This window comes from Cryptomeria japonica, chromosome 2 (assembly GCF_030272615.1).
Source record: "Cryptomeria japonica chromosome 2, Sugi_1.0, whole genome shotgun sequence".
Taxonomy (NCBI): domain Eukaryota; kingdom Viridiplantae; phylum Streptophyta; class Pinopsida; order Cupressales; family Cupressaceae; genus Cryptomeria; species Cryptomeria japonica.
The window spans coordinates 40,916,750-40,940,880 of NC_081406.1; the positions used below are offsets into that span (position 1 = coordinate 40,916,750).

The following is a 24,131-nucleotide window of genomic DNA, read 5'->3' on the forward strand; positions in this document are numbered from 1 at the left end:
GTACACAATCATACACAGAATAAAATACCCAAGGGTACCTTATCCTCTCTTGAATAACGTCTCTGATTGCTGAAGATGTCGCAAGAAAGGATCAATCAGGGTGACTCCAATGTTCTTTTATGTAGGGTCTCTACGTGTGGATAAGCACCAGTGGTCGTTGTGAATGCTGTTTCATCAAGGGGCCTTACGTCCTCCAAGCTGTAGGAACAAGATTTCTCTAAACTAACAAGTTCTCAAAAAGATCAAAGGGTAGAGTTTGCAAGGGATAAATTCTAATCTAATCCTAAGAATGACCCAATGTAGGCTAGACTTGGCAAGATTCTACCAATTTCAATATTGCCATGAAATAACAACCCAACTGAAATTGATGCGATCTTCTAAGGTAACAAATGATTTTTCAATTCATCAAGGATCATTGACACTACCACAAAGGCACATATCCAAAGCTCAATGACGATTGAAGGTTTAAACAATTCAAGTCTCTCCAGTTGACCACACAAGGCGTTCCTACAATCAGTAAGAAGCTAGTGGTTTGGAACGTGAATCTCACCAAAATCAAGCCCAACACTTAGTCCTTCAAACTTAAATACTACTTCGACTGAGAATGATTCAAGAAAACAAACAACCATGAAGATAGCCACAAGAATTGCAATAAAACACCATAACTTCAATATTTTATTGATCTCAAAGCCAAAATAGACAACAATTGCTTGAAATTCTTTCTTCAAAACTCAATCTTGCTACAAAATAACTTTCTTCTCTCCAAAAGCTCTAATCTTCTAACTATTTCTTATTGCTCACTATTTCTAATTACAAAATGAAAATGAATGAGGGTATATATAGCATCCTCAATTACAATGAACGGCCCAGATCAAAAGAAGATCAATGGCTGAGATTCTGACACCTAAACCCTAATTAGGGTTTTATTACAAAAGTTCCCTTTTTATTTAACAATATTAAATGCACAGCCAAATATTTAATTTGGCACAAAAATCTAGGAAACATAGACCAATGATAATTAAGGTGCCACGTCATCTATAACAACCTCTCTTCTAGAACCTTATTCCCTTTCCAATGCTCCTTTTTAGCATATGCAATGAATCTGGACACGATTCCCTCAATCTCAGCAATAGGAATCTCGGGAAGATTCCTCATTCGTTCCTCCAAGTGAGTAATCTGATCAAAGGCCTCGAGAAGAGCTGCGTCCCATTCAAGTTCGAGTTCCTTGATTTTCTCAATCAGGAGTATAGTAGCAAACATTTGATCTCTTTGCTCATTTGAAATAACATTCTCATCTTTGCAAAAGATGACCTTGACCCTTTCTTCCAACTCTAGAAGATCCACATTTGTCTCAACTTCGATCCTTCTGCCAAGAATAGTACATAAAACTCCAAACACCTTGTCCTGGATGGGATGGATGACCTCCTCCACTTGATTGCATTTGGCGCTAGTGTCCTCAAAAAGAGCTTCCTTCATCTGGAGTAAAGTAGACCACTGGAGTAAATTATGAGCTCCTCCATCCATTATCTTTTCTTGAGCTAAGGTCTTCCTTGGTGTTTGCCTGATTACTTGAAGAACAGGAATGATAACATCTTTAGTATGAGCAAAGGCGGCTACTGTTATCATTAGGTTGTGGATGATCTCAAGGACCTGGATAGCCCGATGAATGGTTTGCATCATTCTTGTTGCAAACTCAACGGCAACTGTATGGGATTTGTCAATCCAAGAGCTCATAAGCTGGACCAAGCTCTTAACTCTCTCTGCCTCGCCAACTGATTCAAGGGGAAGTGCTTGCACAGGAGATACTGCTGGATCCTGACGTCCCAAAGGTTGACTGAGGTGGCTAAAGTAGCCTCTCCAAGCACCGACCTCTTTCTCAAGTTTTCTATTCTTTTCCATTTCTCCTCTAAGCTTGTCTTTAAGTGCCTCAAATGAATCAGTTGCCTCATCCAATGCCTGCTCAGTGGTGAGTGGACCAAGCTCAATGGTTTCTACATCATATTCTTCTGCAAGGATTTCACCCTCGTACTTGTCCATTGCCGGTGTAGCTATCTGCAACTTCTTGGACCCTGTCTCATCTCTGATCATCTTGGACATTTTGGTGGCCTTCTTCTTTTCTGTTACTCCCTGAGAATTTCCGACAAGGCTATCTAAATCAATCACATTATCTTCGTCTTCGATCACAATCACCCTTGTTAGTCTCTCCTTCAACCAATCTGGAATGGCGGACCTTGTCTCTCTAACTTGTATTTCTTTAGGTAGTGGCTCTTCTTTCCGGAGAGGAGATGTTGCTTCATCGTCATTCTTGTCTTCATGTAGCTCATTGACCTGGGGAGATTGACTTGATGAACGTTGAGATGCCTGTCTTTCTTCATGTTTATCATTCTGAACCATTGATTCCATAGATTCCTCCACTTCAAGTGTCCTCTTCTCTTGTCGAGAAGATGTGCCGGATGAGCGATCCCGATTGGCTTCTTGCTTCTTCTTGGAAGATTCTCTTTTCTCAGGTCTTTCCTTCCTCTTCGCACCTCTAGGATGAGGATTGCCTTCACTTACGCTTCTGGGGTGAGGATTGCCTTCGCTTGTGCTTCTAGGATGAGGATGACCTTCACTCGCGCTTGCTCCTCCCTCTGGCGACCTTTCCTCCAAAGTAAAAGTCATAGGTATGTTTTGCTCTCTCAACTTTTGATGTTGCACATCAACCCATCTGCGAGTACAGGACAAAACTGGGGCCATCAAAGCCTTTAAGTCCACAACCTCAGGTTCATTCCAATCTATCTTTACTACCTTGTCCTCTCTATCATAAGAGGATTGGAGATGCCTGCCACTGTCCTGAGCTTGATCGGCCACCCTATAAACTTTGCATTTCCTGATAAAATCTAAAGGCAATTTGGAATGCATTTTTCTTTTCACTTCTAAATCATCTGAGAGATTCATCCAAAAGTCTTCTACCTGACATTCATGCTTGTATTTTCTACCAACTATCTCTTCTATATACCCATAAGGATCAAAATTCTCCCTCAATGAAAATAATGAAAATGAATATAAGGCCAACTCTCTTTCTGCATCATCTAAAGCTGGAGCATTAGGACATACCTCAACTGAATTTCCTAGTATGATAGGTACAGGAATCCCATTTCCATGCCTGTGTCTGAATGCCTTCGCATAAGCTGCCAACTGCCTAGTCACCTCAAGTAGTACTATCCTGTCTGTCGGATATCTTGGCAACATATATGGAGGTGAAGGACACCCATGAACTCTAATATATGTAAACTTCTGGAATTGGATAAACCAAGCACCATACCTCTTTACAAGTTCTTGTGCCTCCTGAGATAGCCGATTATGAATCCCGCCTTGCAGTGTCCTGGTGATGTTCATTGTGAAGGTATCATTGACTAGCTTGTAATTACTCCCAGGTGGATGATGCAAATGAACATAAGAGTCACAAACTCTGACTTCTCCAGGTCCTCTTCCAATTGCTCCTTTGTGAGGTAGTCCTGCGTACTCAAAACTCCTGATCAAGGCATATATGATGTATGAGCTCATGTGGAATGACTTGGTAGCCTTCAGTCTTCTCAACTGCACGTCCAAGCAATGGCTAATAATTCTAGCCCGTTGAACTATCACTTGGATGAAGAAGAACATCCACTTCTCAAAATAGAAGGCTTGAGGAGCCCCTGTAACTCGATTGAGTAAGGTTATCAAATCTCTGTACTCCTCCTGGAAGTCGATCCTATGTGGTGTGTTGGGAATCTTGCTCAGGCGAGGACGACTTTTGAGTAACCAATTCTTGTTGATGATGCTCAAGCAAGTGTCTGGATCATCTTCGTACATGGATCTAGCTCCTTCCAAGCTTTTGTAAATCATAACTTTATGTTCTGGCAGATGGAGAGCTTCACTGATAGCCTCATCTGAAAGATAAGCCAAAGTGTTTCCTTCCTTGGACACGATCGATCTTGACTGTGGGTCATAATGGCGAGCACACTCGATCATCAACTCATGGCACTGGATTGCTGGAGGGAAGCCGACCACCTTGATAATGCCACTTTCAATTATTCTCCTTGCGACAAGTGATGGCTTTCCAATGTAAGGGACCTCTCGAAACTTCTTCACACTGAAGTTTCCCAAGTTGGTATCTCCAATGTTGCTCCATTTTGACACGATCTTGGTCTCCATTTCTTCATTCCTTTGATCTTCCTTCATGAGGGCTGGACGACTGGTGGATGCTCCTGCCTTTGGGGTCGCCATCTTGACACCTACACAACATTTCATAATGAGCAATATACCTTGGAACGTAGAAATATAGATTGGATTTAAGCTTTAAATTTAGGAAACTTCATGATAAATCTTTGAATTATCATTTCCCAAATACGATTATGCAATTGGAAATTCAAAATTTCAAAATTTAAACAAGGGAGATCTTGCCATACCTCTCTTTGAGAACTAGCTCTAAAAAACGATGCAAAAATCAAGAGATTCGCTAGGCAAAATGAAGATCGAAGTCTTCTAGCAAAGGCGCCTCCTTCATCAACTTCACCACCCTTTGGGTCTCCAATGCCTTGAGGGAAACTCGCTCCACCTCTAACCTCCAACAAAGTTCGCACTCCTTCTTGGATCAAAATTCGCACTTCTCCTTGGATGAGATTTCGCTCCTTCTATTGTTTCTCCAAATCGCATTTAAACAATGATTGAATGATGGATCAAAATGTTTCAAAATACCTTTCTTATATAGGCGCTCATGCATTGCAATTCCCATAGGCCGACTTGGAAAATAAGCCTAAAAATAAATAAAAATTAAATAAAGAGGAGGCCGACTCTTATTAAAATATTCAAATAATACCCCAAGCGCACTTTTTTCATTTAATTTTAATAATAATTAATTTAAATGCCTTTGCAATTAAAATTTCGATTTTTCAAAAGGCTAAATTAATTTTTAAATGCCTTATGCGAACTCATTAAATGCCCATTTTAATTAAAAAATATTCCAAAGTTTTAGCGGATTTAGCATTTAATGTGATTCAAAAAATTTGGCATCTAAGTATGGGAGATATTTGGGACATCAACAACATCGCTCTGGTCCGTGGAAGAGGGACAGGAGCGCCCATGCATTTTGGTCCTCCATCCTTCATTTTTTACGTTTGAAACTTCATCCTTGATGTTTAAAATGGCCTTTTCGTTGGAACTTTAAGTTCGATTCATGTGATCTTTGGAAGGGGCGAACCTTGGAACATTTTCGCCTTGGTCCCTTGGAGAGGGACAAGAGCGATTTTCTACTCTTGTCCTTGATCTTTATCTTCTAGATCGCCAATTCATGTTGCAGGGCAATCAATGATCTTCCTCGTTTGTTCTATGCATGCCTAACTCGTTTCTCCAATACCAAATGAGCTCTTCCAAGGATATTCGCCCTGGTCCTTCAGTGAAGGACAGGAGCGATTTTTTGCTTTTGAACTTAAAATTGTCGATTTTGAGGTTAATTCTTCGTTCATTATCTTCCTAAAGACATTTTTGACTTTGCATCATCTCGCCTTGACGTGGTTTTGAAAGGGAATGATTGATTCTATGAAAATCGCCTTGGTCCTTGAGTGAAGGACAAGAGCGCCATTTAGTTCTTGGTACAAACCCTTGATCGTGTCAACTTCCTATTCACAAACTCTCACCTCTCCGGGTCCTCTTCCGATCACTCCTCTGTGAGGTAGCCCAGCATATTCGAAACTCCGGATCAGGGCATATATGACATATGAGCTCATATGGAATGATTTAGCAGGTCTTAGCCTTCTCAACTGCACATCTAGACAATGGCTAATAATTCTAGCCCAGTGAATCGTTCCTTTTCCTTGGACTATCACTTGGATGAAGTAGAACATCCACTTTTCGAAATAGAAGGCATGAGGAGCCCCTGTAACTCAATTGAGCAAAGTTATCAAATCTCTGTATTCCTCCTGGAAGTCGATCCTATGTGGTGTGTTGGGAATCTTGCTTAGGCGAGGACGACTTTTGAGTAACCAATTCTTATTGATGAGATTCGGGCAAGTGTCGGGATCATCCTCATACATTGACTTGGCTCCTTCTAAACTTTTGTAAATCATATCTTTATGCTCTGGAAGATGGAAAGCTTCACTTATAGCCTCCTCTGAAAGGTAAGCCAAAGTGTTTCCTTCCTTGGATATGATCGATCTCGATTTTGAGTCATAATGGCGGGCACACTCGATCATTAGCTCATGACACTGGACTGCTGGAGGTAAACCGGGCGCCTTGATGGTGCCACTTTCAATTATCTTCTTTGCGATAGGTGATGGCTTGCCAATGTAGGGGACCTCTCGAAACTTCTTCACACTAAAGTTTCCCAAGTTGGTATCTCCGATATTGCTCCATTTGGACACGATCCTAGTCTCCAATTCTTCGTTCCTCTGATCTTCCTTCATGAGAGCTGGACGACTAGTAGATGCTCCTGCGTTTGGAGTCGCCATCTTGACACCTACACAACATTTCATAATTAGTAATATATCTTGAAGCATAGAAATATAGGGTAGATTGGAAGATTTAAGATTCTAATTAGGAAACTTCATGATAAATCTTGAGTTATCATTTCCTAATTAACTATGCAATACTTGAAATTTTCAAAACCAAAGTTCAAAATTCAAATCTTCAACAATGGTGTTAAGGTGATTTCGCCATACCTTCTCTTGAGTACTAACTCTAAGAAATGATGCAAAAATAGGTGAATTTTGCTAGGCAAAATGTAGATCAAAGCTCTCCTTGAATAAAATGCGCCTCCTTTAGCCTTCACAAGAATCAATTCCACCTCCTTCTAGCCTCCAACACTTGAAATAAATTCGCTCCAAATAGACCAGATTTCGCACTTCCTTCTTGCTCTCCAAATTCGCAATTGAAGCAATGAGTGACTGATTTGAATGATGAAAAAACACCTCCAATATATAGAGCGCTCACCACCTTGCTCCCCCTAGGCCGACTTGTCAAAATAGGCCTAAAAAATAAATAAAATTGCAAAAAGGAGAGGCCGACTTGGCAAAATAAATAAAAATAAGACCTCAAGCGCTCCATATTTAATTTTAATTTAATAAAAAATTAATTTTAAATGCCTTTACAATAAAAATTCGATTTTTTAAGGCTCAAAATTAATTTATTAAATGCCAATATGTCTTTTATTAAATGCCAATTTAATTTAATTTTTTCAAATACTTCGAGGTTAGCAATTTTGGCATCTAATGCAATTTGGAAGATATTAACGCTCAAATATGGTAAAAATAAAGAATGCTACTAACTTCGCCCTGGACCCTTGGCAAGGGTCAGGAGTGAACTTTCAATTTAGGCCTTGCATTCCTCATTTTTCTTGCCCAAAACTTCATCTAGGCATTTAAATGGCATTTTAATTGGAGTTTTGAGTTTGATTTCACTTGATCTCTAGGAGGAAAGTGCCATTAGGATTTTTTCGCCCTGGACCCTTAGAGAGGGTCAGGAGCGATTTCTTCAATTTTGCTCTTAATCCTTCATCTTTTAATTGCCAATTCTCCTTGTGGGGTAAGCGATGATCTCCTTGATCCATTCCACACATGTTTAATTTGCTTTGCAAGGCAAAATAGGTGCGCCAAAGATTTTCGCTCTGGGCCTCCAGTGAGAGTCAGGAGCGACTTTTGCAATTTAGGCTAGGATCATCAAGCTTTGGAGGCAAATCCTTGTTCATCATGTTTTGGAGGACTCTTCCACCTTAGCACAACCTTGCCTTAGCACAATCTTGAAGGGGAAGTTGTTGATTTTGTAAATTTCGCCCTGGGCCTTCAGTGAGGGTCAGGAGCGATCTTGAGTCTTTTTGCACAAATTCTTAATCACTTCAACTTCAAATTACCCTCAAGGCGTAGAACATCATACTTCACTCCCTTTTGAGTCTTGGAAACAAAAATATCATCTCGAAATGTAAGGTAAATGGGCATACTTGGAAATTTCGCCCTGGACCCTTGGAGAGGGTCAAGAGCGATTTTCCCCATTGTCATCAAAATTTGCACTCCTAGCATCTCAATTCCACTTCAAGGCATTTCAAACATCGCTTCAAACTTGTGCCTAGGCTTAGCTTCGCCCAATTTTGAAGAAAAAGGTTGGATATTAGGTTTTTCACCCTGGTCTCTCAAAGAGGGTCAGGAGCGATTTTGCAATTTCAAGCTTATCCACCTTTTGTTAGCCCCCCAAATTATCTCCAACGGGCAAAACACACCTTCTTCCATTCATTTCAATCACAAAACTTGTTTTGTCCTTGCAAGAAAATTGCACTTTTAGAATCTAGCTCTGGACCTCCAGTGAGGGTCAGGAGCGCTTTTTTGCTTCTTGGTATATTTCCTTGTTCTTTAGACTCCCAATTGCTTCTAAGGTATAAAACATCATCTCTCCCTCCTATCCAAGTCAGGTTTTGCTCAAAATTTCAAACAAAGAGGAGAATCTTGAAAAATCGCCATGGGCCTTCAGTAAGGGTCAGGAGCGCCTTTTGTTTTTTGGGTTGATTTCCTCCTTTGTTGACCACTCCAATTATACTCAACGGACAGAACATGCTTTCCTTGATCTCTTCCAATCATAAAATCACTTCGATCTCGCAAGAACAGTGCAAGTTTGAAAATCAAGCTCCGGACCTTTAGTGAGGGTCAGGAGCGCCCTTTGCCATCATGATCAAATTGTTTCACTTTTCATCTCGAAATTCCTTGGCTAAGGAAGATGTTATCTTGTTTCATGCTATGAATAAATTCTCATGTCCAAAAAGGTCACAAGATGGTACATATAAAGAAAATCGCTTTGGACCTTCAGTGAGGGTCAGGAGCGATTTTTCACCTTTTGGGCAAAACACCTTCAATTCATCATCTTTGATCAAATCTGGATACCTCATTATGCTCATACTATCCTTCACCATGCCTTTGATGTCTCAATTTGACCAAACAAGGTCAGGAATGACTCAAATAAGTTTTTTCGCCTTGGACCTTCAGAGAGGGTCAGGAGCGATTTTGATGATTCCAACAAGATCCTTCATCATTTCAAGTTAAAACTCTTTCAGGCGGGTGGAGAAAGTCATTCATTTTCTATTCATGCTCAACACTTGGTCCTTTTTCACTGCCAGATGAGGGAAATCAAAATTTCGCCCTGGGCCCTCAGCAAGGGACAGGAGCGATTTTTCCCTTAACCTTCAAAATTCATCATTTTTTATGCCTTCAAATCTTCAAAAGCATCAAACCACATCCAATCATCCCTCCTGGAGACCCTGCACAAAACAAATTAGAAAAGTCAGTGACAAATATGCCTTAAATAACATTTTCGCCCTAGACCCTTAGCAAGGGTCAGGAGCGATTTTACCCTTTCTGGCTAAACTATTCAAAATTTAAGTCTCCAATCACTTCACAAGGCAGAGTTAGGTCATTGTCAAGGCCAGGAACTAGTTAGCAAGCCTATCAAAAACAAGAAATTGTACTTAGGATGAATTTCGCCCTGGACCTTCAGAGAGGGTCAGGAGCGGATTTTGTGTTTCAGGCATCATCTTGCTTCAAAAAATTGATCAAAACTCATCTAGGCAAGAACACACAATTTCACCTTCAAAATGCTAACACTTAGTCAAAAATTTGGATTTAACCCTAAAAAACCCTAATTAGACCTAACCTGAGACCTATTTAACTCCCCTGGAAGACTTACCTTATTTCAACAATCTCAATCCTCGGGAGGACGCTTAACAACTTTCAAAATTTGAGTGGACTCAGCTTGGATAACATCAAAAGAAACTCCTAAGGCCTAGCCCTAGCCCAGACAAACCACTCACTCACTCAAAACCCTAAAAGCAGAGAGAAGAACAAGCGAAACCAAAGCAAAAAAAAGGGGGTCCCCATTCTAATGGGGCGATGTGTGAAATGGTCACAACAGAATGTACCAGACTGCTGGCGATGGGTAGGGACGCTTACTAGGCGTTGGTTCTTCATCGCTGGGAAGAACCAACAACTAGCCCTCCACATCGTCCTTTGTTCGATGCGCTCACTGGGTAATCCTCATGGCTATCTAGGCATCGAAAAATATGAAATTGAAATAAATATTATTGCTGAGTAACAGAGTTACCTGTTAGACGCTTCTCCTTGCCCTTCTCTCCTTGTCACCTCCTTGTCCCGTGTTTCCCTTGGGGTGCGGGGTTTATACCTCTTGAAACCACGCGATTCCCTTTGAAACATGGCGTCTATTCTGGAGGTGACTTGGGAATGGACGCGTCCTTTCATCATTCACACTAGTTAAGATAAAACGCATTTAAGCGGTAAAATAATTTATGCATTGGAAGAAAATATATATTTATGTACATGTATAGTTTATGTTTCTAATAATTTCTGTTGTCTACATGGGAATATGACAGTCCTCCCCTCTTACATTGCTTGTCCTCAAGCGATGTGGAGATTTGGGTGGTTGAAGATCTCTTCACCCTCCTAGGTTGCATCCTCCTTTGGCAACCCTTTCCATAAGATCAAGTATTCTACAATGTTTTTATTCTTTATTCTCCTTTCTCTTACTTCTAAAAGGGCTTCTGGATCCAGTGTTAATTTTCCCTCATCATCTAACGGAGGTAACTCCTTGCATGGGGATATCTGCTGCCCTAATGCTTTTCTAAATCTAGACACATGGAACACATTGTGGATGCGGCTGCCTGGATGAAGCTCAAGTTCATATGCTACCTCCCCTACCTTCCTTGATATTGGGTAGGGTCCGTAGAACCGTGGCTTCAACTTCTCTGCCCCACTAGATTTCAATGAAGATTGCTTGTAAGGTTGCAACCGTAGGAAGACTAAATCCCCTACCTCAAATGATCTTTCAATGTGTTAGGCCCATATAAAATTTCCATTTCATGTATGTCCTTAGTCGGAGTAATGTCCTTCTAATCCGTGGGTCAAGTCATTTGCTTAATTTTCCCTGTATAACTCGGCCATTGTTAAGTTTCACTGCATTGAACTTGAACCTTGAACTTGAACCTTTTTGGTTCAAGGTTCAAAGTTCAACGAGCGTTGTTTTGAATGTTTTTCCCTTTCGCGCGGTTTTAAGTTTTCGCGAGTCCTTGTTGGCATTTTACATCCTTTGAACCTTGAACTTGAACCTTTTTTTTGGTTCAAAGTTCAAAGTTCACGATTTGTCATGTTAATTCCGTGTTATGATTGTTTTGCAATGTTAAGAATTCATGTATTGGTTTCTCGGAAGACATGTGACTTGGCGCGAGGTGACGACGCACATTTCAAGAGATGATTAACGGCCACAAAAGAGAGGGAATATTCTTTCTCTAATGATTTGAAATCAGTCATTTATAGCAAGTATGTGTGAGGATCCGTAGTGTCAGAAGTGAAGTGATCTAGCATTTAAGGCATGTTCCGATACAATCATTTCAGAGTAAGGCCACACGAACGAAGAGTAAGGGAGAGTTTGTGATAATGATGGGTAGGATTTTCTCGGCTTTAAAACTGATTAGATGTCACGTCGATATTATTATTTGCTTGAGAAGGTTTTGAGAAGGAGTTTTTGGAGCGGGAGAAATAGACTGCGATAGGGGTTTGCAGAGGATAGAGGAAGGTATGTTCGACAACTTTCTAAATTGTTGTAGTTTGTTTTAAAGATCTGGATATTCTGTTAGTTGTTTGTTTCCGTTTTCACTTTCCTTCCTTACCTGGGTCGATTTGAGAAAATCACGAGCTATGAGACCTATTTTGCCCAAATTAGTGAGCTCGTCTTCCCTTGTAAGCACCTTACCGGAGTTAGGTGATACAACATTAACCCAACTGGATTTAGACGATTTTCTAGAAAGAGTTCGGAATCTAGACACAGATCCTATGAGGAGAGATATTGCACAGAGTGGGTTATTAGAAGCGGCCACATTTCCTACAGCTGCCCCTTGCCCTGAATTAGTTTTAGAATGTATGAATCACTATGACAAGGGTAATAGATTCATAAGGAAGAACAATGGTGAGGTTTTGTTATCCATAGATAGACAGAAAGTAATGGCAGCTATGGGTATCCCACACCGGGAACCCTATGAAGATTGGACGATTGGAAAATCCTATGGAATTTTGTCCGAGAAAAAATAGTATTACAGAACTGTTATTGTGCGGAATTGGCTTCTGAAATTCCAGAAAGGGGGTTCAAGGCTGCCGAGGCCTTTAACCCGTGAACATTTAATTCCTGCAATCCGGGACTTGGTAGTGTTGTTGAGCCGAGTAAAGGGTAATTCCCACTCCTTTCATTGGGAGGACTGGATGTATTTCTTCATCCAGGTCACTCTAGATAAGAATCGATTCATTGACTGGGGAACTGTTATAGTGGAAAGGTTGCATGAAGGTTTGAGTAATTACCTTGGGATGGTGAACTTCCATATGTCTTTGTACCTGTTATATATGCTTGCTTGTGTGAGAGAATGGTCTGGACTGTCCCATGCAAAATGGGTTCAAGGCATAAAGATTTATGAGTATCATCCTAATTTGACTTTGAAAGGGCATGTAAATGATTATCTACGTTGGAATGATATTTTCTCTGGGAGGTTGACCTTTGAATTACAAGGTAACTTGCATAGGAGGATGTCTGTAGAAGCCATTGAACTTGTTAACATTTATGGCAGTTTCCTTACACAGTTTAGTCACTTCACTTACCTAGGGGTTGGAGGATTTAAAGGCGAACCCTTTAGGCTACCTAGGTATGCTTCAGATTCCTGTATTTTGATCGAAGTTTCCAGGCAGCTTGCCTATGTTGCAAGGGATTATGGTGAGGACTCAGACACAAGTGGAATTTTTCCCATTGATTTAGGTCATTACAGCTGTAGGTTTGTCTCTGATGCGTTGAACCTCGAGCTAGAATTTAAGGGATTACATTTGAAGACCTTTGTAAAAAGGGATAATTTTGATAGCAAAGGTTTTATCGCCTAGTATGTAAAGAAGATGGTGCCTGATCAGCATGTGTCTCAGTTGGAAGATTATTGGGAAGCTTGCTCGGATGAATTTGAAGTGAGGAAGAGGAGTTGGTCCAGGTTAACCTTGAAGCAAATCCACGACATGAAATTGCCAATGGACACTTCAGGTGTCACCACTGATGATGAGGATATACTTGACTCTGAGTTTCTGAAGCAGGTGCATAATGAGCCTCTTCTAGAGGTAGATTGGAGTAAAAAGATGGAAGATAGTATTCAGACACGCACCTTCAACGTGATTCCCAGGACAGAAAATTGGCTCAGGAGTTGCCGTTTTCAGCCGGCAAGGGCAACCAGTTCAAGAAGCAAAAGTGGGAAGAAGAATACTGCAAGCAAAACTTCCATTTTAACTAATATTCCCGTTTTTGTTGCAGGGAAAAGACAGGAAAGGATCAAAGAAGAGAAACTTGACACCAAGGTTGGGCTTGCTATTGGTGGTCGAATTACCAGGTCAAGGTCCAAGAAGAGTTTTCAGCTACCGGCTCCCCATCTCATTCTTGATCTAGACGCAGAGGAAGCACTGTGCGATATGGCATCCCCTGTTCCTGATGCAGACAAAGTTTCAACCGGCATAGACACTACTTTCCAGGATTTAGGGATGCTTGATATTCAGTCTCATACAGACAGTGCCACATTGCCACGCTCAGCAGGATTTCCAACCATGTCATCTAAGGAACTGACTCTGGCACCCAAGTGGTTAAGTGATTGAATCACCAGGAAAAGGAATGTGGTTCCAATTTCAGTATCAATGGAGGATGCTGTGAGTAAATGTCTGGGAAAGTCTACAAAACCCAAAAAGTTAAAAATGGAGGCCATGATTGATTTTGACGAAAGCACGAAGCATTGGACCGCAGACATTGCCAAACCCGCGTTCGACAAAGATGCTGTTATTGCTTCAAAAGCAGACTATGCTATTGAACGAGTTGATTTGGGGTTCGGAACCAGAGCCGTCGATGTGAAACATCTGGAGACTTCGACTAAACGAATTATCTCTCGTACTTGGAAAGACGAAAGAGACAAGGCTGAGTTAAAGCAAAATTTAATGCAAATGGCTCAATATATTCATGCTCTGCAGAACAGCCCATTGCCGTTGTCTCAAAGTTTAGGACCATTTAGCCCAAAATCACCTGGTAATCAGAAATTCTTTGATGAGGTTCAACGAAATAGGATGATTGCCGAGGTCTTCTCAGAATCGCTCACCTTGATCATGCATCAAGCGACCAATTACATAACGGATTTAGTCCAGATTTTCAAAGATGCAAATGAAGTCACCAAGGCATTGGAGTTCGACTTAATCTCGTGGCAGAAAGAGAAAACTAAATGGGCGGTGATTTCAAAACAGATGCGTGATATTCAGCGTTATGGTCTAATGAATTTTCTTGCAGAAAATCAGGTGCCAGGGTTAAATGAGGATGTAATGTTTATTTGTAAAGAGAGTATTGAATGGCGCAACTAGATTATTGAATAGGGCCATAATGAATCGGCCAGTCTGCGTGGCAAATTAATAGCTCTAAGGGCGACCATGCAGAAGGATCTGCACTGCGTGGATGTTCAATTGCTTAAGGAAGATAATGAAACCCTGGAAGATACCACAGAGATGATTAACCAGTTTAGGAGTCACATTAAACAAATCAAAGTGGAGATATCCTTGACTGTGGATGATTTCACGAGGATTTCCAAAGTGGAGTCGATGCTCACAGTTTGTCTTGATCACCTAGACTCTCACAGAGACAAAGTGCAGTTGGTGAAGAGAAAGGAGCTCTGGAAGCAGAGAGTAATTCACATCAGTTTGCCACACGTAACCGTAATTCAAGAATTTTCAAAGGTGCATCGAGAGTGGAGTGCGGCGAAGGCAGTGATGGTGTCTGTCCAAAATACCAACCCGAGCGATCACACCGGGACCGAGCAGACAACATGACTAGCATTGCTGGCAGTTGTTCGCCAACGAGTCTAGTTATTTTCTTTAGTTTCGGTTATGCAGTTAGGGTTGTTTTCTATTAACTCTTACGAGTTAATTTTACTTTGGTTAAAAACTATTGGTCTGGCGACCTATATATATGTTTTGTAATGACTTTGAAAAGGTTCACTAAGTTTTTGAAAAGACTATCTTTTAAATTAGCTATAGATGCAGTGTATGCAGAAGGTGGATGTTCATCAATGAATGAAAATCTCATTAACAGTTCTCTTTGATTTCAAATCTTTGCGTTTGTTATTTTGGAATTTGATTTCTATGAAAATCTGTTTCAAGGAAGGAACCGTTATACTTTCTCTGTGTGTAGAAATTATTAGCGAATTTCATCTTTAAAGGCTTTTTCATTTTGTTTTAGTGTACGTGTGAAGTCTATTGGCTTTATTTAAAGAGTTATATATAAATCAGTGCTTGCACTCATTTTGTATTGACTGGTGATTGCAATTACCTTTAGTGCTTTCTGGCTAGGTTGCCAGTTCGGGTTCGAAGAACCCGGTACGCCGGTACGTCAAAATTTTGAAAAGGGGTTTGGGTTCGTTAGTACAAAAACATGTAAATTTTATATATATATATAAATTTTTTGATATTTGTGAAGCCTATAAGCATGAATTAAAATATGCATGTCACATAGCATCATATAAACAACAAAACAAACATAAACTTGTAATCATAGTATCATGATCATACCATAATTGATAATAGCATCATATACATCAAGTTTAATATCAAAATGACAAAATATTCAAGTATCATTTTTTCAACTTTCAACAATATAAACTTAAAGTTTAATCATCAAATGGATCATCTAATTCTTCATCCTCCTCCTCCTCCTCCTCCTCATTGACATTGACATTACATGAGCCAATGCCACTTGCACTTGCACTATAAGTTGGCTCAATTTTCGAGTCATCAAGTGTCAATGCAAGAAGCTGAGAAGCAGGAGCATCCAAATCAGTATGCTCTCGCTCTATATCCCACATTTTTGTTTCCCCTTGTGTGTAGTCATGTTGTTTGTGTGAAAGAAGACGTAGGTTGGAATGCACATATACTAAATTCTCCGCTCTTTTTGATAGCAGCCTATTGCGCTTTACTGAGTGGATGAAAGAGTATGTGCTCCAATTTCTTTCTGAAGCAGATGAACTAGCAACCTATGAAGACAAAGTAAACAATTAAAGTTATACATTAATAAAAATAAAATTACAAGCAACCTATGAAGACAAAGTAAACTATAAATAAACTAAAACTTGTAAATTAAAAATTTTAATTAATTAAACTTACTTGTGATAAAACTTTTATAGCGAGGGGTTGTAGGTGTTGGAAGCATGTGCCATGGAAGTACCACTAGCTATGAGCATCTTTCTTGGATCTATGACGAAGTGCATCAACACTTAGACCATTCCCATTTGCGAATTCTATGAACTCATTTGTAACAACATCTCGCAAATCATCATCGGGATATAGTCTAAGAAATGCTGTAATGTCCCCACTTTGAAATAAAATTTAATAATAAATGATAATAATAAAATTAAAATATAAAATAATATAATATAATTAAATATGATTAATTAAAAATTAATTAAGTTAATGAAAAGTCAAAAGACATGAAAGGAAAAGTTGTGACTCCCTCAACAATGAGATATAAAAGGGAGAAGAGAACCTCATATGAGAGGGGGGATAATTTGGAAATGAGAAGTGCAGATCTAATTTAAATAATAAGTGCAGATCTGATTATGAGAGGTTGTGTCCCTTTCAAAGGGCAGAAATAATGAAGAGCTGCACTCTATCAAAGGGAATGGTGAAAGGGTGTGTCTCTTGCCAAAGGGCATACATGATGAAGAGGTGTGACCTCTCCCTCACATTGAGAGATATAAAGGAAAGGAATCAAAAACATCTAGTAAGGGCACCATGGATCATATCAGATCAGAACCGTTATTAAGTTACAGTCAGTAACATCCTTGTTCTTGGTGGTATGCATGGGGATGTGTTTAATAAGTATCCTTAATATATGAAGCCCAATAATGTTCTTATGCAGAATTAATGGCAATACTAATTGTTGTGACGTTTTCACACATCGCCCCATTGCAAATGGGGACCCATGTTTTTTTGCTCGTTTTGTTCGTTTTCGCTTTGCTTTTTTAGGGTTTTGTTAGTTTGTTAGTTGTCTGGATTTAGGGTCAAGCCTTAGGGTTTTAATTACCGTCTTTTCAGGCCAGAATCCAGTTGCTTTTGGGAGCTTTTTGATTTTCCTTTTCTAGAATGCAAATTTTGAATGAAATGAATTCGCCAAAATGGTCTAATTTTCAATTGGAATGTTGATGCAGAGCTTAAATTTGTCTAAGTGTTGAAAGTGAAATGTGAATTTTTGTCCAATTGAATATTTTTGACCAAATTTTGACTTTTTTGATTTTTGATCCTAGGCATTTCAATTGATTTGTTTTCGCCTCGTGAAGTGTTGAAATGTGAAAAATCATGTTATTTTGGCCTGTAGGAGCAAAATCGCTCCTGTCCCTCAGTGAAGGACGGGAGCTCGTTTTCAAATATTTTACTATTCCTGCAGGGTCAAGATGAATTTCGAGTTGGAAGTGATGGAGAACGACGATATCTTTCCATTGAATATAAATTGAAGATTTTCATGAGCACAGAAATGCCTCCAGGAGAAAAATCGCTCCTGTCCCTCAGTGAAGGACCGGAGCTATAAATTCAATTTTGCCTTGTCCTTGCGAGATTTCGATGACTTGATAATTTGAAAGGGTTCAAAGGAAGATGCTTTACCAAGTGAATATAATTTGAGATGCAAAAATGAAGGAGAATGACCTAGAATGCTAAAATCGCTCCTGTCCCTCTCCAAGGGACCAGGGCGAAGTACCTTGTAGCTCTCGTCCCTCAGGAAGGGACCAGAGCGATTTCCTTCATTAGGCAAGATCCAGGCAAAAATCAAGGCAAGTGTACGTTCAAAAGCAAGGGAAAACATGAGAAGAACTCATTGAATACAAATTGAAGATTTTTTAGACGTCCACAAGGTCCCAAATGGCCTAGTTCGCTCCTGTCCCTCAAGAAGGGACCAGAGCGATTTTTGATATAAATGATTTTCTGGCCAAGTTACAAGCAATGTCAAAGCATGGACGAATGGAGTAAGGCATGACGAGTCCGTTGAATATAAATTTGGAACCTGACAAAGTAAAATAAGAGCCACAAAAGGAGGATCGCTCCTGTCCCTCTCCAAGGGACCAGGGCGATATAGTGGTGATGTTGCTTCTTATGCAAGTTCAAGGTCGTTCCTCCAAGGTTCAAGACCGATCCAAATCAAGACAAGGTGGCGAAGGACATTTCAAGGCGTCTTCATCAAGCACAAGCGCTTAAAGGTTATCACGATGAAGAAATTCGCATCCTAAGACTTACTTTGCCCCTGTCCCTCAGGAAGGGACCAGGGCGATGTTGGATGTATTGATCATTTTGTGCAAGATTTACGTAAGGACAAGATTTCGCAAGGTCTTAGAGGGTCCACGGAAAGGTAGAAAGGTGATGCATGAAGATTTCAAACGTTAAATAATCACCAAAATGGACCTAGGGACCATATCGCTCCTGTCCCTCTCCAAGGGACCAGGGCGATTTGCTTTGGATTCTCAATTTTGCCCCAAGTTCGTGCTAAGTCAAGGCTTCATAAGGCTATATAAGGTCTAAGGCATCGTTTGAGGATAACATACAAGAGTTTTGAACGTCCAAACATTGCTAATCAAGGTAAAAAGTTCACATCGCTCCTGTCCTTTGGACAAGGACCAGGGCGATCCTATCAAAAGCATGTATATTCCTTCAAGATCAAAGCTAGGCGAGGATGAATAAGGTGAAGGATGGTGTTCGAAAGATATCACAACGAAGATCGAAGTACAAAGTTGCCAACGTTAAGGAGAAAAACGTGGATCGCTCCTGTCCCTCTCCAAGGGACAAGGGCGATGATCCCTCAAAACATTCAAATACCTCATGCGAACAAATGGAACAAGCGCAAAAGGAACGAGCAAGGATGTTATTCACTCTACAATGAAGGATCGAAGATAAAAGATGCAAATTGAACGTGAAAAAATGAAGATCGCTCCTGTCCTTTGGACAAGGACCAGGGCAATGAACATCCAAAAGGCACTTATGCACACATACAAGACAATTAAATTCGAAGAACCTGACAAATGATCAATTTTGAACGTGGAGATGAAGGAGTTGAACGTTGAAGTTGCAAAAAATCATGACAAAATCATGGATCGCTCCTGTCCCTCTCCAAGGGACCAGGGCGATGAGGTACGTCCCTTCCTTTTTCATATTTTGGCGCCAAATAAACATTTCAAATTTTCCTTAAATGCTAAGTTCGATAAAATTGAAAATCCATTTAAACTAGCATTTAATGTGGCGTTAAACATTTATTAATTATTTTGCCTTTATTAAAATCAAAATTTGCAAATTAAAAAACGAAAGGCATTTAATTAATTATTAATTAATCATTAAAAATCAAAAGGAGCGCTTGGTATTTATTTGTTTATGAAGGTTGGCCTTTTAAGTTTATTTTAAATTTGCCTTATTAATTATCAAGTCGGCCTAAGGTGGTAATTGTGAGATGAGCGCTATAAAGGGAGGTGAGAATCATTATTTTCACATTATCATTTTTCATGCGATCTCAAAGGGAGAAGTGCGAAATTATCTTCAAGGTGCGGGTCTTGTCAAGGGAGGCGCAAACATCATCAAGGGAGTGCGAGTGTGTTTGAAGGAGCGAATTTCATTTCAAAACAAAAGAAGGCACTAGTTTTATCCAAGGCAAAACATCTATCCAAAGGTGGTGCGAACTTAATCTCACTTGAGCGATCACGTCAAGGACAACTCAAAAGGTGGCGAAATTGATATTTTGAAGAAAAGATCACGTTGAAGACTATCTATACGTCAATTTTGCCTAGGCAAATTTTTCTCATTTGCATTCTAGAGTTAGCTCTCTCCTGAGGTATGGCGATATTGGTTTTATTGTCTTGATTTTGAATTGTTCATCGTCATTTCCTTAATTTTGAATTTTGGAATTTTGTTTTGCCTTAGCTCAGTCTTTTTTAGGAAATGATTAATAAAGGACTTATCATTAAGTTTCCTAAAATTTGCTCTCTAATTTATGTTATGTATTGCAAAATCATGGTACTAATTCTGAAATGTTGTGTAGGCATCAAATGGAGATCTCTTCAAGGAAAATCAAGCCGGATCAAGGACGGTCTTCGCCAGGACGATCAAGCCAGGACAAGGGCGAACTCTTTCAATCCAGTGTTCCAAGGCGAGGTATATCATCTTCCTGCACATCAAGGACGCAAGGAGTTAGAACAAGGGCTCGTTGAAGAAGCAAAATAGTTCCAGATGAATTAATTAAAGCAAGCTTCTCAACAACATCAAGTTGAATATCTACCAAGTTCCAAGTGTCAAGTGAGGTGGCGTCCTAGTCATCATTTCTCCAATCAGTGGAGTCCATCTCAGCATGTCCAGATTCAATGTAATTAACTTATGGAAGGTGGCACAAACTCCCATGTACCTACCCCGGTTATCCATTGGTCGATTTTTCTAGAAAGGACATGTGTCCAAGCAATACAATTTTATCATTGGTCAAGCATTAAATGTTATGTAATGGTTGTAACAAACCCTAATTAGGGTTTTCATTGTAAAATCTTGGCCATTGATCTTGAATTGATCTAAGCCATCAAATTGTATTGTGGGCACTATATAAGCCCAGACATTTCATTTGTAAAAGAGAGAATTAGAGAGAGATAGTTAGAAATAGTTGAAAGTAGTTAGTAGTTAGAGAGTAGAATAGGAGGACAAGGCAAGAAATTGTTGCCATTGATTGTAAACAAACTCCATTTTCATTGAAGTAATGGTGAAATATGTCGTTTTTCTTGGAATTTGCATGGTTTCTTGTTGAGTCTTCAATCTTAGATGGTAGATAATTAGATGAATGGAGGAAATGTGCTTGATTGATGGTGAAATTCGTATATCCATACTACTAGCAGTTTGTTGATTGCAGACTTGCCTTGCGTAGTCAACTGGAATCGTTCAGCCTAAGCTCAATTTCAATTTGTCGCCTCTTCATTGATATGCATCAACTTGGATGGTATCTATGCCTGCGGTGATGATTTGAACATCATAAAGCTTCCCATAGAAGATCGCACTAGTCTTGTGTAGATGTTCCATTGATGTCAAAACAAGACCTAGTTAGAGTTTCATCAAAAATCAATCATTGCTCCTACATTCTTAGTATTAGGATTAGATCCTCTCTTCGCCCTTATCCTTTTTTCCATTTTTTTAATCTAAGTTAGTCAGAGCCTGTGTCCAGCAAAGCAGATCGGAAGTTCAATGTAAGTCCCCTTGTGATTCCAGCAAATCACATCGTACCACGAAGAGCTTATCCACATGTAGAGACCCTACCAAAAGGAACCTTGGAGTCATCCTAGCTGATCCTTCATGCGAATCTTCAGCAGTTAGAGGCTTTATTCAAGAGAGGATAAGATACCCTTAGGTATTTTATTCTGTGTATGATGGTGTACAAAATACACGTCAACACTAATATGGACTGCAATATGTATGATAGTCATACTTAATTTCATATACATATTCATAATACATAAGAAATATATATACTTATAGTCTAAATCATGTTATTACTTTCCGTAGTTAAGAAGATGGGATTGAGATGTTCCAAAGAGGGGCAGTCTAAATCCAAGCAATAGGTTAAGTCCCAAGATAGGGTGGGGATCAGCGACCAATAAGCCTTGAGGGTATAGACCCAAGATAGGTAAGGGCAGGGTGCGGATCAGCGACCAATAAGCCTTGAGGGTATAGACCCAAGATAGGTAAGGGCTTAGATCTGTAAACTTTGAGGGAACCTATTGTAGTTGGTCTCTAAGCGCTTTGGTAACATATGTAAACCCTTCTCCCTTAAAACTGAAGTAGGAGCAGGGTTTGATATCTATATTAAGAACTATGAATAATGAAATTAATCAGCTAATGAGGAAAATAGACAAGCACTTGTTAATAACTTTTTGAAGAAAATCTATCAATTTTAGTATATTTAAATAGATCAGGTAGGAGACATTACAAATGCTGCCTTGTACCCATCAGATACTTCTAGATCTCTCCATGGTGGAATCCTTCCTGGTTTATCAAGAAACTGATTGCTATAGTACTTAGGTGTCAAGGCATAGGCAAGAAGGTGCAAAGGAGTGGTCATCTTATTCCACCTCTCTACAATAATTACTTCCAGTTCTTTGAAGAATTTCTCCTGAGGATCATTCTCTTTTTCATTTATAGTGACCTTTATTTTTTCAAGCATTGAATCAATGCCATCATAAATCTCACCTATGCAAGGCCTATCCATGTTTGTATAGCGAATCATGGTCATGATGGGCTTCGTGATACTTAGGAGATATGTAACAAGATCCTACCATTTCTCATTCAATATTCTATCCCTAATTTTTTCTGCCCTCTTAGTGCTACTTTGCTTCCATACAGTCCAATTGGTGCTGATCACCATATTGCATAGTGCCACTCTAAAATTCACAAGTCGTCTTAAGACGATTGTGTTTGATGCAAAACGGGTCTCAGCAACCTATAACACAAATTAATGCCAAATGATTAAAAAATAAAGCCAAACTTTAAAGAAGAATACACAATATAGCTTACACAATGATATTATTAACATTGAAAATTCAAAAAAATCAGAAAATGTAAAATTAAATTACTATTTCACTTACCTTCAATAGCTCCAAATTCGAATAGGTTCTAAAAATCCCTTGAGACATGTGGTGGTTTGTGATGAACATCTGGATGTCCTCAATCTCTGCATACACATCTCTGATCCATTTTATTTTTTGCCCAATCCTTTGTAGCATAAGATTGAGTGAATGTACCGCACAAGGTGTCCAAAAGACGTGATCATAGCGTTGCTCAACCAACAAACCAGCAGCTCTACAATTTTTTGCATTGTCCGTTATGACTTGCACAACATTGCGGGGTCCCACAAACTCAATGGCAGAGATGAGAATTTCTGCAATAAATTGGCCATCTTTTATTTGGCCCTCACAATCCACAGCTCTCAAAAACATTGCCCCTTTAGGGGACACCGCTATGACATTGATCAAGGTATGGTTTTTAGCATCTTTCCACCCATCTGAAACAATTGTTACACCTGTCTCAACCCACGAATCCCTTATAGGTTTCAATGCATCTTTAACCCTCTTCACCTCTTTCTCCAATAATGTTCCATGTACCTTCTCATAACCGGGGCCCTTATACCCTCTTGGTGCCTCATTAACACTTTTTATCATTTGCTTCCAATATGGGGAGCGAACAACATTGAATGACAACCCATTTGCATAAATGCACCTTACTATATCTTGATCAGCATTGTCTCTACTCTCATTTTGGAATGCGGTTTCTAAAGGCCCCTTTGTTCTTTTATGTGTCAAGGGTGGTTCACTTTGAGGTTCATTTGTGGCAAAGAAGGGGTGGTCTTCTACTACAATACTGGGATTAGAAGGGCCTTGCATTCCCTTTGTTTTCTTTGATGTGGTTTGGTTCAATCTACGGGCTTCCCTCTCTTCTGCCGCCTCATGCTCCCTAATATATTTCATCACTGTCTCATCTGGTATAGGTTTACCATTTTTCCAGGGCATTTTTTGATGCCTCTTCCTTTTATTCCACACAAATGGCTTACAACCCGATAATATGAACTATTACGTTCAATATCACATCCATGGCATTTCCAACGGAATCCCCCACCTCCCGGAAGTTTTTTTAAAATGTCCACATATTTCCATTAGGGAGAATTTGGATCATTTCTTTGTTTTGCAATTATTTGTTCATTGCCAATGGAGGAAGATGTAGATGCCATTCTAGTTCCTATGGCAAGAAATAAAATAAACATATTAAACAAAAACTAAATAATGAAAAAAAATTCAAGTTTCATGTTTGACAATTTGTGAAACAAAAATAGTTGGAAAAAAATGTTTAAAAACCTACCTCTTGCAGCCAATGGAAGCTTGAAAATGTATGGAAATGATGCTGCAACACTTGTTGAAGCTTCTAAAATCAGTCTTCAACTCCTCCTCTTTGATCTTGGAAGCCAAATTTTGTTCACCCTTTCTTCAACCTGCTCTCATAAAAATTTTGTTCGCAACACAAATGAGGTGA

The 24,131-nt window shown here is 39.5% G+C and overlaps 1 protein-coding gene across 2 annotated transcripts in view; it reads left to right on the forward strand.

Moving 5' to 3' along the window:
• Positions 1 to 24,131, forward strand: part of LOC131075017 (cryptochrome DASH, chloroplastic/mitochondrial) — a 200,012-nt gene that overhangs the window by 123,424 nt on the left and 52,457 nt on the right. The window lies entirely within an intron of this gene.